The 17,439-nt window shown below is 43.9% G+C and overlaps 1 protein-coding gene across 17 annotated transcripts in view; it reads right to left on the bottom strand.

Moving 5' to 3' along the window:
- Window positions 1-17,439, bottom strand: part of tcf12 (transcription factor 12) — a 295,499-nt gene that overhangs the window by 53,976 nt on the left and 224,084 nt on the right. The window lies entirely within an intron of this gene.

Below are 17,439 nucleotides of genomic sequence, written 5' to 3' on the forward strand. Positions count from 1 at the left end.
CAGATAGTTTGACATTCTGAAGCCTACTTTCTAATGAAGTGCCCCGATCCACTGCATCAATTACCCAAACTCTTTTAACCTTTACCATTCAGGTCTCATTAGAGGGATGGCAAAGTGATCTCTGTGTTGATTTCTTTGTGGGTTCAATAAAGACTCATTTCTGAAAGAGAATGTTGTTTAATCTAAAGTCTTGTTCAAGACTTTCTACAGCTTTTTACAGAACACACTATGCTGTGATGCATCTAGAATGAAACTGAAAGTAAAACTCCTCTGGACTGCTTGTCTCTCACATAAGAACATAAGAAATAGGAGCAGGAGTAGGCCAATCGGCCCCTCGAGCCTGCTCCACCATTCAATAAGATCATGGCTGATCTGATCCTAACCTCAAATCTTCTATCACTCTGCATCCACCCGAACCCATGGTCAGGCACAAGTAATCAAAACACAGACAAATATGCTGTAAGGCATAAGTAATCAAACACAGGCAAATATCATCACTATTTGCTGATATCATTACATCTCCCTTTCTTAAAACAAAAGTATTTTACTTTTAACTAACAACATTTAATGAACTTACATTATCATGATCAAGGTTTTTTACCCTTGCTTTGTGTGTTCACATGAAATGTCAATACACTAGAACTTGAAGAAAGAATAAGATAACATTACTTCCTTCTTTAACAATAGTCCTTAAATTTGCTCAATGAGTCTCTCAGGAGGCTTCACGTGTCTTGAGGATTTTCTGATTGATTGTCCTTGAATCCGAGTTGTTGCCTCAGATGATTGGTTCTCAGCTGTGTGATCAGGTTGTTCACCAGTATCAGTCTCTTGACCTGCTGTGGCTGGTCCCATGAGAAGATCTCGACGATTTCTTCTCAGAACAGCACCCTCATCTGTCTGAATGGTGTATGATCTTGGTTGAACTTCACTCAGGACAGTTCCCTTTTGAGTCCATGTGTTTGTTTTGTCTTTCAACCTTACTTGGTCACCAGTGTGGAGTTCAGGTAGGTTTTGTGTTCCTCTGTCATAGTAGTACTTTTGCTTTTCTTTCTGTTGCTCTTTGAACTTCCTCACTTTCTCCCCCTCTTTTGTTTTCAGGAGGTTCTCCGGGATGGGTAGGTTTGACCTTAGCCGACGTCCCATCAGGAGTTGGGCTGGTGACATACCACACTCGAGCGGCGTTGTGCGGTATACAAGCATGCTTTGGTAGAAGTCAGTTCCACTGTCTTTTGCCTTGTACATCAGTCTTTTCACTGTCTGGACCGATTTTTCCACTAGTCCATTGGACTGTGGATAGTGAGGACTTGACGTTGTGTGGACAAAGTCCCACTCTTTGGCAAAGTGTCGGAAATTTGCATTGTTAAACCGGGGTCCGTTGTCTGTGAAGACCTCGCTTGCCACGCCATGTCTGGAGAATATGGCTTTCATACTTATCACAGCTTCTGCAGTGGTGGTGTACAGTCTACAAACCTCTGGATACAGGGAGTAATAGTCTGTGACGACAAGATAGTCCTTCCCTTGACATACGAATAGGTCAGCGCCTACCTTCTGGTAAGGTCTGTCTGGTGCTGGGTGTGGCTTTAGTGGTTCTACCGGATTGCTTGCTCGATATTTCAAGCATATTGTGCAGTTTGACACCTCATTTGTCACATCTTGGTTGATTCGTGGCCAGTACATCACCTCTCGTGCTCTTTTCTTACACTTTTCGATTCCCAGATGTCCTCCATGGATCTTTTTTAGCATCTCTCTTCTCAGGCTCTTTGGGATAACTATTTTACTTCCTTTGTAGATGATGTCTTCGACCACTGATAGTTCCGCCCTGCAGTTCCAGTACTCTGCTATATCAGGTGAGCAGTCTTGCTTCATGTTGGGCCATCCATCCAAGATGTTTTTTCTCAGTCGTCTCATTGTTTCATCTTTGTTTGTCTCAGTCTTTATGAGCTCCATTTTTGCATCTGCTATGGGCAGTGCACTTGTGATAATGTCCACGTAGGCGTTCACTTTTTCATCCATTGTAGTGTTTGCGGGCTCACTTGGGTCAACAGCTCTGGACAACGTGTCTGCTGTATACATCAGCTTACCCGGTGTGTACGCAACATTCAGTTCATCATAGACTGTCTCTCCTTCGCTTTCCACAACGAGGACTCTCTTTACCAGGTTCAGTCTCTCACAGGCTTTTAAACCTAGTATGGCTTGCACATCCTTTGGCACCACGATTAATGCTAGCGTGTGCTCTCTGTCCTTGTGTGTTACTTTGACAATGCATTTTCCTTTCACTGGTATATCAGTACCTGAGTATCCGGTCACTTTCACTTGTATTCCATGTAACTTTGGTCTGGGTCTAATTCTCTTAAAATCGGTCTCTGATATCACATTAACTTGTGCTCCAGTATCCAATTTAAATGGAATGTGTATGTCATTCACTTTTAGTGTCAACATCCAGTCTCTTTCTTTTTTGTTTTCAGACACAACATCTACATTGAATTCCTCTATCTCGCTTTCATCTACTGTATGGACCTTGCTTTGTTGCGCTTGGTTCTTACAGCAACGGGCATAATGGTTGTTTTTGTTGCATCTATTGCATGTTTTACCATATGCTGGACACTTTCTTGGTGGATGCTGTGTACCGCATCGACTACATGACTTCCGATTGTCCCTTTCATTTCCGTTTGCTGGCCACGTCTCTTTTTTCACATTGGCGCTCTCTTTGTAAAACAGTTTGTATCCGTTCTTTCTCACTGCATCCACGTTGCAGCTACTGTCGCTGAACAGCTCCTTTGCCTGCAACTTCACAGTCTCTGTAACCCTACACAGTGCTATGGCTTTTCCCAGGTCTAGATCTTGCTCTCTTAGCAGTCTTTCCCTTAGACCATTATCTCGAATACCACACACCAGTCTGTCTTTTATCAGCGAGTCTGTGAGTCCCCCAAATTCACACGATTTGCTCCGGTTTCTCAGTTCAGTCACATACTGATCAATAGTCTCGCCGATTTTCTGTACACATGTGAAAAATTTGTGCCTCTCAAAGGTCACGTTGCGTTTAGGTATGCAGTAGGCCTCAAACTGTTCCATTATTTTATCTAGCTTCATTTTGTCTCCATCAACAGCGAATGTGAAGTTATTATACACCTCCAGCGCTTCATCACCCACGACATGCAAGTACAGTGACGATTTCTGTTTATCACTTTTCTTGTCAGCTCCGATTGCCGCTAAATACAACTCTAAACGTTGTTTGAACCTTCTCCAATTTTCAGCCACATTACCGGTTAATTGAAGCGTCGCCGGTGGGTGTAAACCTTCCATTTTTTCACTTCGTTAGCTATTCTCTAATGGTAAGCAACGATGTTCTCTTCTGGCTTGCTAATATGCGGAGAGCTGATTTCGCTTACTTGCCACAACTGCTTTCACTGTCCCATCAAGTTGCTAACTTCAGATTTTTTCTCTTTCAGCCACTTCTGACATCATGTGTTGATTTCTTTGTGGGTTCAATAAAGACTCATTTCTGAAAGAGAATGTTGTTTAATCTAAAGTCTTGTTCAAGACTTTCTACAGCTTTTTACAGAACACACTATGCTGTGATGCATCTAGAATGAAACTGAAAGTAAAACTCCTCTGGACTGCTTGTCTCTCACATGACCTCTGCTGGTCAGGCACAAGTAATCAAAAACACAGACAAATATGCTGTAAGGCATAAGTAATCAAACACAGACAAATATCATCACTATTTGCTGATATCATTACAATCTCCTTGCGCCACTCTCCCAGATTTATATGAGCATTTGGTACCACTTCCCTACAGACATCAAAAAACGGCGAATGGTTCTAAAGCATATGCATGAAATGTACCAATGTTACGATGTAGCAGGAGTTTACAGGCCTTTGCTTAGAGACTATTTTGCATGCTCTGGGTGGGGCCAGCCTAGATACATTACAGTATGAAGTAAGCAGCGACCAAGTACTGATGTGGGCCCAAATCAGTATGTTTCCGTCACAGAAAATGGGCCTGTGGTACTGGCAGTTCTCTAGAGGTCATATAGCTTACATTTGGGAGTGCCGACAACAATATGAGAATGTGTCTGCCATCAACGGCACTCCCTCAAGGTCAAAAGTCTCTTCAAAGAGACAGACACAAAGCAACTGAGGTTGCAGAAAATTTTCTCCCAAAGATGAAAGAAGAATTTTGTGCAAGGAAAAATGTTAGATTACCTACTAGAAGTATGAACTTATTAATTACAAGTTACTTAATCTTTACATACAATTAAAATTCGCTGTTATCAGTGTGCACGGAGGGAAGAAAAGCGAATCACCCAAGGTGAAAATACCATTAACAAATTCACATCCCATGCACAGCCCTTTTGATTAAACGATCTCCCCATCTCTGTTCTAGGCAAGACTTAATTCCAGAACACATCTTTGACCACAACAGGCAGGCAGATCTCAGTGCAACATAGAAAAATGAGAAAGTGGCAAGGAGCAGGAAACAGCAAGAGGGAGAACAAAACCAAATTAGTCAGAGTCATTACTGCACAGAAGGAGGCCATTCTGCCCATCGAGTCCGTGCCAGCTCTCTGTGGAGCAATCCAGTCAGTCCCATTCCCCCTTAGCCCTGCAAGTTTATTTTGCTCAAGTGCCTATCCAGTCTCCCCTTGAAAACATTGAGTGTCTCCGTTTCCACCACTTAAGTCGGCAGCGAGTTCCAGGTCCTCACCACTCGCTGCGTAAAAAAGTTTTTCCTCACATCCCCACTGTATCTCTTGCCCAAAACCTTAAAGCTGTGTCTCCTAGTCCTTGTACCACCAACTAGTGGGAACAGCCTTTCCCTGTCTAGCCTATCCAAACTCATCATAATCTTGTACACCTCTATCAAATCACCCCTCAACCTCCTTTGCTCGAATGAAAACAAATCCAGCTTCTCCAACCTGTCCTTGTAGCTAAGATCCCCCATTCCCGGAACCATTCTGGTAAATCTCCTCTGCCCCCTCTCAAGGGCCTTCACATCCTTCCTAAAGTGTGGTGACCAGAACTGGACGCAATACTCCAGTTGTGGCCTAACCAGCACTTTATAAAAGGTTCAGCATAACTTCTCTACTTTTGTACTCAATACCTCTATTTATGAAGCCCAAGATCCATATGCTTTGTTAACCATTCTCTCACTATGTCCTGCCACCTTCAGGGACCTATGCACATTAACTCCCAGGTCCTGCTGTCCCTGCACACTCTTTAAAACTGTGCCATTAAGTGTATATTGCCTCTCCCAGTTCCTTCTACCAAAATGCATCACCTCACACTTCTCTATTAAATTCCATCTGCCACTTGTCTGCCCATTCTGCTAGCCTTTCTATGTCCTGCTGCAGTCAAGTGGTATCATCCTCACTGTTTGCCACACCCCCAGGTTTGGTATCATTGGCAAATTTAGAAATTCTACTCTGTATTCCAATATCCAGGTCTTTATATGTATCACAAAAAGCAGTGGCCCCAGTACTGACGCCTGGGGAACACCACTGTCTACCATCCTCCAGTATGAAAAACAGCCATTTACCACAACTCGCTGTTTTCGATCCTTAAGCCAATTCCATATCCAAGCTGCCACTGACCCACCTATTCTGAGAGCCTCAATTTTGTTAACCAGCCTTCCACGTGGTACTTTGCCACTTTAAAATCCGTCTGAAAAATATGTACACACAACCATACATATAACAAGTAATCTAATGTTCTGCTACATTCAACCTCCACATACAGTTAGGATTATGCCCAACATAAAGTAGTATCAGAACTCCTGCTTACGTCGACTTTGTCCTTCCATGGGACCTCTGACTTTGATCGTGGTCTCCCTCCTATTCCCTGCTACCAATATGTATCCCATTAATTACTACATTTATACATGTAACCTGAGCTTTTCCAGTGTCCATTCGCGTGCGCACTTTGGCTGCCGCTCCAGACCCAAGCCATTCAATACTTGTACATTTTTCCCCCCTTTTCCTTTTCTCTCTATCCCTCCCTGACCGCGCTCTCCTGTCATCATGCCTCCTTTCATCTCTCCTCTCTCATACTCTGCCCAAATCCCTGCCCCAATTCTTCATTACTCTTCGACCTTCATACTCTCCTGCCACCGTCCCAGGCTTGACTCCCTCTTAGATAAGCCTACAGCTTCCCTCTGTGGCTCCCTTGGCATCGTACGAAGGGCCCATCGAGGCACTCGTCGCTGCCACCTTACGAGCAGCAACCCCAACTGTCCCATCCTACTCTCTCTCAACGACATTCCTGTCCAGCGCGCCCACTGGGGGCAAATCTTGCCAATGTCCTCCCCATCCAACTCATTTCCCCCCCGCCCCCCCCTCCAGCACTGACCCTGTGGACGTTGGCAGTGGGGCAGCCATCACGGGCCCTCTCCGCGTCTCCCTCCAGAATGTCCATTCACTTGAGAACAAGGCCCTTGCCATCCATGAGTTTATCCTGGATGATTACATTGACATCGTGGCCCTGAAGGAAACTTGGTTGAGGGGTGATGACATCTTATCCTTAAATGAAGCCTCCCCACCTGGCTATACCTTCCACCACTTGCCCCGCTCAGACCGCTGTGGTGGCAGTGTGGCTCTCATCACCAAATCACACACTGGTCTTTCCCCCTACTCCTCTGGCACTTTCTCCTCCTTTTGGACATCTCACCTTATTCCACACCTCTCACCTCCCATTTAAAATTCTTGTTCTCTACCGCCCACCCAAGTACCATAAAAATGTTATTACTGAGATATCTTCACTGCTTTCCTCCCTCAGCCTCTGCACCGAACGACTTCTCATCCTTGGTGATTTCAACCTCCATCTCAATTCATCATGCTCTCTCCTCTGAGTTCACTAGCCTCCTATCCTCCCTTAATCTCTCCCTCCATGTAAACTCCCCAACCCATATTCACGGTCACCCCATCGACCTTGCCATCTCTCGTGGCCTCGCGACTCCCATCGTGTCAATCGTAGATAAGGCCATCTCTGATCATTTCGTCGTATCGTTCTCCACCCACATCCCCCTTCCACACCCCCCAACCCTACTTCCTTCTGTGTCCGCCCCTAGAAAAACCTCTCTTACAACTGCACTTATAAAATCCCAATTGTCCAGCCTTTGGCTCTCCATTCACCATGACATTTCTGCAGCTACCGATCTGCTCAACCACCACCGTTGATGCCCTAGTTCCTTTTAAAACAATTACTCTCTCTCACCCCGACAGTTCCCCCTGGTGCGACCCTCATCTTCGCTCCCTTAAGTACAAGGGACGCAGACTTGAAAAGATATGGCAGACAACTGGTTTATCCATTCACCGCCAGATCTGGCTGGACCACAAAGCATTATCGGGTCCTGCGAGCTTCTGCCAAAATTGCTCACTATTTCAGCATCATTCTGGAATGCAAAGATAAACCCCAGCTTCTATTCTCCACTAACCGTCTTCTTAAACCCCTCTCCCCGGTCTCCTCCACCCTCACCTCCGACAACAAGTGTGAGGTGGTCATGGACTTTAGTCTCGAAGATTGAGACCATCCACTCAGCTGCCTCTGCCACCTCCTTTCCTTCCCCAGCCCACCAAGCCAAACTTCCTCTAAGGTTCCCCCCTGCCCGAGCCCTGAACTCACATCTTTCTCCAGTTTCTCTCCGATCTCCCCTCATGACCTCTCTGCGCTCATCTTGTCCATGAGACCCACTTCCTGCTCCCTCGACCTTATTCCCACCAAACTGCTGACCACCCAACTTCCTTTTCTGGCTCCCATGTTAGCTGACATTATTAACGGTTCACTCTCCTCAGGTACTGTCCCCCTCTCCCTCAAATCTGTCATCATCACCCCTCTTCTCAAAAAACCAACCCTTGGCCCCTCCGTCCTTGCAAACTACCACCCCATCTCTAACCTCCCTTTCCTCTCCAAAGTCCTTGAACGTGTTGTTGCCTCCCAAATCCGTGCCCATCTTTCCCTCAATTCCACGTTTCAATCCCTCCAATCAGGTTTCCTCCCTTGCCACAGTACCGAAGCGGCTCTCATTAAAGTCACAAATGACATACTTTGTGACTGTGACAAAGGTAAACTATCCCTCCTTGTCCTTCTTGACTTGTCTGCAGCCTTTGACACGGTTGACCACTCCATCCTTCTCCAATGCCTCTCCACCATCGTCCAGCTGGGTGGGACTGCATTCACCTGGTTCCATTCTTATCTTTCTAATCGTAGCCAGAGAATCACCTGCAATGGCTTCTATTCCCGCTCCCGCATCGTTACCTCTGGTGTCCCCAAAGGATCTATCCTTGGCCCCCTCTTATTTCTCTACATGTTTCCCCTTGGCGACTTCATCTGAAAACACAGCGTCAGTTTCCACATGTACGCTGACGACATCCAGCTCTACCTCACCACCACTACTCTCGACCCCTCCACGATCTCTAAATTGTCATCCAGTTCTGGATGAGCAGAAATTTTCTCCAATTAACTGTTGGGAAGACCGAAGCCATTGTTTTTGGTCCCTGCCACAAACTCTGTTCCCTAGCTGCTGACTCCATCCCTCTCCCTAACATCTGCCTGAGGCTGAACCACACGTTCGCAACCTTGGTGTCATATTTGACCCTGAAATGAGCTTCCGACAACATATCCGCAGCATACCCAAGACCGCCTATTTCCACCTCCGTAACATCCGCAGTCTGCGCCCTTGCCTCAGCTCATCCGCTGCTGAAACCCTCATCAATGTCTTTGTTACCTCTAGACTTGACTATTCCAGCGTACTCCTGGCTGGCCTCCCACATTCTACATAAGAACATAAGAAGTAGGAGCAGGAGTAGGCCATACGGCCCCTCGGGCCTGCTCCGCCATTCAATAGGATCATGGCTGATCTGAATCTAGACTCACGTCCACTTCCCTGCCCTCTCCCCGTAACCCCTAATTCCCTTATCTGCTAGGAAACTGTCTATCTCCATTTTAAATTTATTTAATGTTGCAGCTTCCACAGCTCTCTGGGGTAGCAAATTCCATAGATTTACTACCCTCTGAGTAAAGAAGTTTCTCCTCATCTCAGTTTTGAAAGGGCAGCCCCTTATTCTAAGATTATGCCCCCTAGTTCTAGTCTCACCCATCAGTGGAAACATCCTCCCCGCATCCACCCGATCAAGCCCCCTCACAATCTTATATGTTTCGATAAGATCGCCTCTCATTCTTCTGACCTCCAATGAGTAGAGTCCCAACCTACTCAACCTTTCCTCATACGTCAACCCCCTCATCTCCGGAATCAACCGAGTGAACCTTCTCGAGAACAAGTATATCTTTTCTTAAATATGGAAACCAAAACTGCACGCAGTATTCCAGGTGTGGCCTCACCAATACCCTGTATAACTGCAGCAAGACTTCCCTGTTTTTATACTCCATCCCCCTTGCAATAAAAACCAAGATTCCATTGGCCTTCCTGATCACCTGCATACTAACTTTTTGTGTTTCATGCACCAGGACCCCCAGATCCCTTTGTACTGTAGCACTTTGCAGTTTCTCTCCATTTAGATAATAACTTGCTCTTTGATTTTTTCTGCCAAAGTGCATAACCTCACACTTTCCAACATTATATTGCATCTGCCAAATCTCTGCCCACTCACTTAGCCTGTCTATGTCCTCCTCACTCATTGCTTTCCCTCCCATCTTTGCATCGTCGGCAAACTTGGATATGTTGCACTCGGTCCCTTCCTCCAAATCGTTAAGAGATTGTAAAGAGTTGGGGTCCGAGCACTGACCCCTGCGGAACACCACTAGTTACTGGTTGCCAGCCCGAGAATGAACCATTTATCCCAACTCTTTGTTTTCTGTTAGATAGCCAATCTTCCACCCATGCCAGTATATTACCCCCAATCCCGGGATTTCTTATCTTGATCAGTAATCTTTTGTGTGGAACCTTGTCAAATGCCTTTTGGAAGTCCAAATACACTACATCCACTGGTTCCCCTTTATCCACCCTGTATGTTACATCCTCAAAGAATTCGAGCAAATTTGTCAAACATGACTTCCCCTTCGTAAAACCATGCTGACTCTGTCCTATTAAATTATGTTTATCCAAATGCTCTGTTACTGTTTCCTTAATAATGGACTCCAACACTTTGCCAACCACAGATGTTAGGCTAACTGGTCTATAGTTTCCAGCTTTTTGTCTACTTCCCTTCTTAAATAAGGGCGTTACATTAGCAGTTTTCCAATCTGCCGGGACCTTTCCTGAGTCCAGGGAGTTCTGGAAAATAATCACCAATGTATCCACAATCCCTACCACCACTTCTCTCAAGACCCTAGGATGTAGGCCATCAGGTCCGGGGGATTTATCCGCCTTAAGTCCCATTATTTTACTGAGTACCATCTCCTTAGTGATTTTAATCGTCTTTAGCTCCTCCCCCCCCCCCCCCCCATTGCCCCCTGTTTGTCCAGTGTTGGGATATTTTGAGTGTCCTCTACTGTAAAGACTGATACAAAATATTTGTTCAGCATCTTTGCCATCTCCATGTTCCCCACCACTAGTTTCCCGGTCCCATCCTCTAAGGGACCAACGTTCACTTTAGCCACCCTTTTTCTTTTTATATAGCTGTAGAAACTCTTGCTATCTGTTTTTATATTTTTTGCTAGTTTACTTTCATAATCTATCTTCCCTTTCTTAATCTTTTAGTTATTGTTTGCTGGCTTTTAAATGCTTCCCAATCTTCTATCCTCCCACTAGATTTGGCTACTTTATGTGCCCTTGTTTTCAGTCGGATACTATCCTTTATTACTTTACTAAGCCACGGATGGCTGTCTTTTCTTTTACTCCTCTTTTTCCTCAGTGGAATATATTTATCTTGAAAGATGTGAAGTATCTCCTTGAATGTAGACCACTGCTCTTGTACCGTCTTACACTTTAATCTGTTTTCCCAGTCCACTTTAGTCAATTCTACTCTCATACCTTCATAGTCTCCTTTATTTAAGCTCAGTATGCTGGTTTGAGATCCAATTCTACCCTACGTAAACCTGAGGGGATCAAAAACTCGGTTGCCCATGTCCTACCTTGCACCAAGTCCCGTTCACCCATCACCCGTGCTCACTGACCTACACTGGCTCCTGGTTAAGCAACGCCTCGATTTCAAAATCATCATCCTTGTTTTCAAATCCCTCCATGGCCTCGCCCCTCCCTATCTCTGCAATCTCCTTCAGCCCCACAACCCCCCACCCCCCAAGGTATCTGCACTCCTCTAATTCTGCCCTCTTGAGCATCCCTGATTATAATCGCTCAACCATTGGTGGCTGTGCCTTCTGTTGCCTAGGCCCCAAGCTCTGGAATTCCCTGCCTAAACCTCTCCGCCTCTCTACCTCCCTTTCCTCCATTAAGACGCTGCTTAAAACCTCTCTCTTTGACCAACCTTTTGGTCACCTGCCCTAATTTCTCCTTATGTGGCTCGGTGTCAAATTTTGTGTCTTATACAAAGGATATAGAGGCATGGGAGATGGTGCAGAGAAGATTTAGAAGGATGATACCAGAAATGCAAGGGTATACATATCAGGAAAGGATGAACAGGCTGGGTCTCTTTTCTCTTGAAAAAAGGCTGAGGGGTGACCTAATAGAGGTCTTTAAAATTATGAGAGGATTTGATAGAGTGGATACAGAGAGAATGTTTCCACTTGTGGGGAAGAGCATAACTAGAGGCCATCAATATAAGAAAGTCACCAAGAAATCCAATAGGGAATTCAGAAGAAACTTCTTTACCCAAAGAGTGGTGAGAATGTGGAACTCGCTACCACAGGGAGTGGTTGAAGCGAATAGTATGGATGCATTTAAGGGGAGGCTGGACAAGCATATGAGGGCGAACGGAATCGAGGGTTATGCTGATAGATTTAGATGAGGAAAGACGGGAGGAGGCTCGAGTGGAACATAAACGCCGGCATTGACTGGCTGGTCCGAATGGCCCGTTTCTGTGCCGTATATCCTATCTAATCCTATATAATACTCCTGTGAAGCGCCTTGGGACTATTTACTATGTTAAAGGCGCTACTGTATATAAATACAAGTTGTTGTTGTTGAAGACTTCAAATCTCAGACAGCAGTTAACTGAGAAATTAACAACTCGACCTTCCAGGTCCATTTCACAAAGCTGGACATTCTAGGCTGCTCTCTCCTCCTGCCAGAGGAGAACAGGAATCTCAGACAGATTCTGTAGGAATACAAATTGTCAGTTTAGTAAAATAATTTTTCTTGTTCACACAACTACAATGTCTTGTTCTCATGGATCAGTCTATTCAACTCACTTGTTTCTGAATCACAGCCAGAGGATGCGTGTACAATATTACGCCTGAATTTTGCTCGGAGATCAGAGCATTCAAACTCAATAGTCTTGCAGCACTCCAATGGTAGTGAAATGTCAACATAGGTCAAGAAACAGGTTCCAATAAAGGATATGTTCTCTACTAGTTATACCAGAGATGTTTCTCAATTTATGATGGAGTTAATTTTTCTTGAAAGGTTTACCATCTGTTGGATGGATGCTCAGGTGTAACGTGGAGGGAGCTTTCATCAGTTATATAGATTAGGACAGATCATATAGCTGCCTTGGTCTGAGAAATGCTTCTACATAGATTATTTGGTGAAGGGTTTGGTTTGTCGTTGTTGCACATTTAATTTTTCCCTTCCCTTCTTTCCTCGAGATTTTTGCTTTTGTATCTTAAATTACCTTCTTAGCTGAGTCGCAACACCCTATGCCTTTGAGTATATGTCTTCACTGGCCTTACTATCTAAGTAAACACCCAGGATAGCAAACAAAAAACCCATATTATTTTTAAGCTATTGGAATTACCCTGTGCCTCTACAGCATCTCTCTTCAGTCCTTGAGCAATGGAACATCACATCAGATCTTGCTAAACTATTCTGCGCTTATTAAACAATGAGCAAGTGAACATATGTAGGAATGTGGGTTCCTAACTAAAAGACTGAGTTCTATTCAGGCGATCAAACAAAACGAACTTTAATGAAACAAACAGGCTTTAACAAGAAACTGCAGGATAACATCGAATGTAGGTCTGCTCTCTCTGGAGGCTCCTGCAGTCCCGTGGCTGATGTCATCACGTTTTCCCGCCAGTGGGGGATCACATGATTAACGGTGTGACGTCATCACGTTTTAGCCGCGCTGTTAGAACAACCACACTCTGTACAGTTAAACAGCATAAATAAAGATACAGACTCAGACTGTAGCTAACATGTTGTTAAAGGAATTATGTACAAACGATCTGAGTCCTTTGGTGGCTCCGCCACACATACACATTTATTTTGCAGTAGAAATTCTAGTAACCATCTCCTTGAAATGAAAAACAATAAAAAGTTGCTAACTAGATGCTAAATTGTTATTTTAAATAACTTTTGTTAGGTTGTCGTAACTAGTAGCTGTCATACCTAAAATCACAAAGTCTGTATATATTTGAAATGTGCAGGCCCCTTTCACAAATCTGCATCTTGGAAACAAAGGCAAACTTTGTAATATACATTTTGATATAGACTGGGACAGTGCAAGTGTCAGTTTCAAACTCTGCATATCATGCCTGAATGAAAGGGTTAGCTACCAGACCACAACAAGACAGAACAGCTTCATTTTTGTTACAGCCCTGACAAGGCAAAATGCAATCACTTGTACTGGATGTTAAAAGGACAGGTATTTCCCACGGTGTCTTCAATCCCTGTGTTCAAGAGCACATCCTTGAGATCCAGGGCAGTCGCCATTCTCCTAAGTGCACTGACTAATCTGCAGTAGAACAACCATCCTGAATTTCTCCTACAACTACGAAGGAGCTCAGGACACTTAGGTCCAGTATTGTTTGAAATCCTCACGTACTTTTGGGACTATAATACAATATTGCAGAATTTTTAAGTTTTGCTGACTTTCTGCATCACAGCTGTGCATTGGTCTGTACAGTCTGCACATCCCTGGAATCAGCATCACAGATCTTGTGTTGCCTTTGGCAGCATGTAATTTTTAGAAATCTTGCCTGGGACAGATTTCAGGTTTTGTTTCTTTTTAAAGCCCTTCAAAAACTTCAGCTTGATCAACAAGTCCTTTCTCTTCAAAAATAGGTCCGTAGGGAGCCACGAATTTCTCATCCATGTAGATCTACACACTGCAAAGCTGCTGCCCTGGTTTGTGTCAAGGCAGTCTTCAATGGATTGTTGCAACAGAGGGTAATATAATCCTCATTAGCCTGAGCACAACTTTGATAGCTGCAGAAGCCTCAGTTAGAGCTGCACTAACTTGGTTGACTAAGCCTGTTGAGAAGCCACTCTTATTTATAAGAGCTTCAGAATAGTTTTTTTTGTAATCCAAGTTATCCACTATCTCGATTTTCTGGACAAAGAGGCACCTTTTCCCTGTACTGGGGATTTTCTGAACTGGGGCTTTACATGAAACACCACAGTATAAATTATAGAAACACAGATTCCTCAGTAGCTATGGGAATCCTGCAAAATCGGTCCAGTCCCAACAAATCATTGCAGACTGTCCCAAATTTCCCCACACTATGATAAGGAAGGTGGTGCTGGAATCTTGGGAATGCCTGATCAAACTCTTGTTTAAACGGCACTTAATCATCTGGAATTCTCTAATAACCGGCAAAATTGATATAGGAAACTCTTTATTACCCGGCACCAACGGGACCGTCATGGTGCCGGTTTATCAAAAAGTCCGGATTACAGAGAGGTATCGTTTAAAAGGTACGAGAGCTCCGTACACAGCAACAAATCCAGGCTTCCCTGTTGCTTAGCAACATGTGCAGGAACTCCGGCCACAGACCAAGCGTCCCTGTTGCTTAGCAACAAGTGCACGAACCCCAGTTACACAGCCACAGATCCAGGAACTGCCACTAATATGAAGTAAAACTTACCTGAACCTACTCCTGAATTTTGCCGGTTAACAGAGAGTTTCCTGTACTCAGAAAACAACACCTCAATAACTGGAAATGTTGCAGAGTCCGAGTCTTAGTTTCTGTTTGCTTCAAAATATTGAGAGTGGCAGCTACTTTAGAATTGGATATGCGTTTCCCAGAGACTCAATGGATGAGTTCATTGTTCAGTATGTTACTGTGCCATATAGACTAGGGAAGTCCCAGGTTCTATTGCCGATTTGATGTGAAATTGATTTTCTGAAATCACTGGATTCTCTTGGGATGCTGAGAAATTTCTTTTTAAAACTTATGGGGTTTGCTTTTTGCTGCTTCTCTTTGCTCATCGTTGTAACAAATGACAGTGCTGGGAAATGGAGCACTTTTTGGTGAGAGGAGTTAACATCAAGGACAGTCAGATTATGCACTCAATGCCTGTCGGGGAGAAAGAGCTGAATATTCTCCATTTGGAGGTTTACAGGGGCGTGTTAACCACCCGGTGGATTCATGGCGGTCAGGTGATAGGTCGGAAATCTTCAGTTGTATAGGGAATAATATATAGTTGGTAGGGAATAATAAATACTCCATAGGGACTTACCCAGAAGAAAAAGGTGACTGGCTGTTGGTGAGTTAGGTAGAGATTGAAAGGCGAGTGTGGATAAGCTACATAGAAGGCGCTGGTGTGGATAAGTTACTTGGAGGGCAATGTACACTTGCCAGTGGAAGCTGAAAATTGATGTCCAGATAAGGATTATAGCAAATAAAAGTTGGTCATGTTATGTAAATAACATTCAAATCTGATTTTATTTTTGTTTGTTAAAAATAGCCTCGATAGATATACCTCTCCGTTATCCAGAATTTTCAATCAACCGGCACCATCCCGGTGCCGGATACAAAAGAGTTTACTGTAGATCACCAAGTCAAGAATGGACTCAGTTAGAGTTCCCTGGGATATAAAGCCCCAATTGTGCAGCTTTGGGAACTTCATAAAAAAAACTCAAATGGTTGGCTCCAGTAAGCAATAAGTTTAAAAGTAATCTGAATAAAAATAATTTACCAGAATCCACTCCTTTTTCAGCAAACATATCAGTGAGGATTCATTCTGGTCACTCAGGTACCAATACGCCACTGTACAATTAAGAAGGGATTATGATCATATCCATACAATATTCTGCCCAATGAGCCTATCCCTAGAGTTTATGCCCAATTAATTTCTTTTGTTCATATATACACTGCATTTAGACTTCACATAACCTTTATTATGCTAATTTTACTGAAACCACAATTTAATTTGTACGTTATTTCTGAAAGTCTTTAGCTTGGTGAACAAATCAACAGCCAACATGGTGTCCAGAGTTCTTGGGACTGTTCAAATACATAATATCTCAGAACCTTAATTATTACAATGAAGATTTTTATATGAAAAAAAATTTGGTTTAAAATCTCTGTTAAGAATCTAAGTATTCTGATTTAGCACTAAATGTTGAAATAAAACAGATGTTTTTGCTTCAGTAAAATATTGTGGGCAAAACTTTAAAGAAATATTGCTTGGCAAATGTTGAGTAAAATCCATCAGAAATGGCACAAATGCCCAGATTTTAATCTGGGGATCAACTATCATCTATGGAATTTGACTACTTTCCAAAAGATTTCTACTCACAATGTACTTAAAAGATACTTTGTTTCCTTGGTTACAAGTGATTCTCCACAGAAATATATTTACAATTATTACAAAATAGATTCACCATCAATAGACAACATTAAAGTATGTTTGCATAAGGTAATGTATGAAAAGTGACATGTAAAAATGGGGCTATGGTAGGACTGATAAAGAATAATTAGGACACTATATATTAAAAAGGGAATTGTGATCAACAAAACCCGTTTGCCAAATAATTTTACGTTTGGGGAGGGAGAAGAGGCAGGAGAGATGTGTGACAGTTCCATTCCAATTTGATGTGGTGCACTTGAAATCATTTTAAAAAATTCATTTATGGGATGTGGGCATCGCTGGCTGGGCCGGCATTTATTGCCCATCCCTAATTGTCCTCGAGAAGGTGGTGGTGAGCCGCCGCCTTGAACCGCTGCAGTCCGTGTGGTGAAGGTACTCCCACAGTGCTGTTGGGTAGGGAGTTCCAGGATTTTGACCCAGCGACGATGAAGGATCGGCGATATATTTCCAAGTCCGGATGGTGTGTGACTTGGAGGGGAACTTGGAAGTGGTGGTGTTCCCATGCGCCTGCTACCCTTGTCCTTCTAGGTGGAAGAGGTGGCGGGTTTGGGAGGTGCTGCCGAAGAAGCCTTGGCGAGTTGTTGCAGTGCATCTTGTAGATGGTACACACTGCAGCCACGGTACGCCAGTGGTAGAGTGAGTGAATGTTTAAGGTGGTAGATGGGGTGCCAATCAAGCGGGCTGCTTTGTCCTGGATGGTATTGAACTTCTTGAGTGCTGTTGGAGCTGCACTCATCTAGGCAAGTGGAGAGTATTCCATCACACTCCTTACTTGTGCTTTGTAGATGGTGGAAAGGCTTTGGGGAGTCAGGAGGTGAGACACTCGCCAC

Source organism: Somniosus microcephalus, chromosome 27, assembly GCF_052327205.1.
Source record: "Somniosus microcephalus isolate GS21.2 chromosome 27, FLI_Smic_1.0, whole genome shotgun sequence".
Classification (NCBI taxonomy): Eukaryota; Metazoa; Chordata; class Chondrichthyes; order Squaliformes; family Somniosidae; genus Somniosus; species Somniosus microcephalus.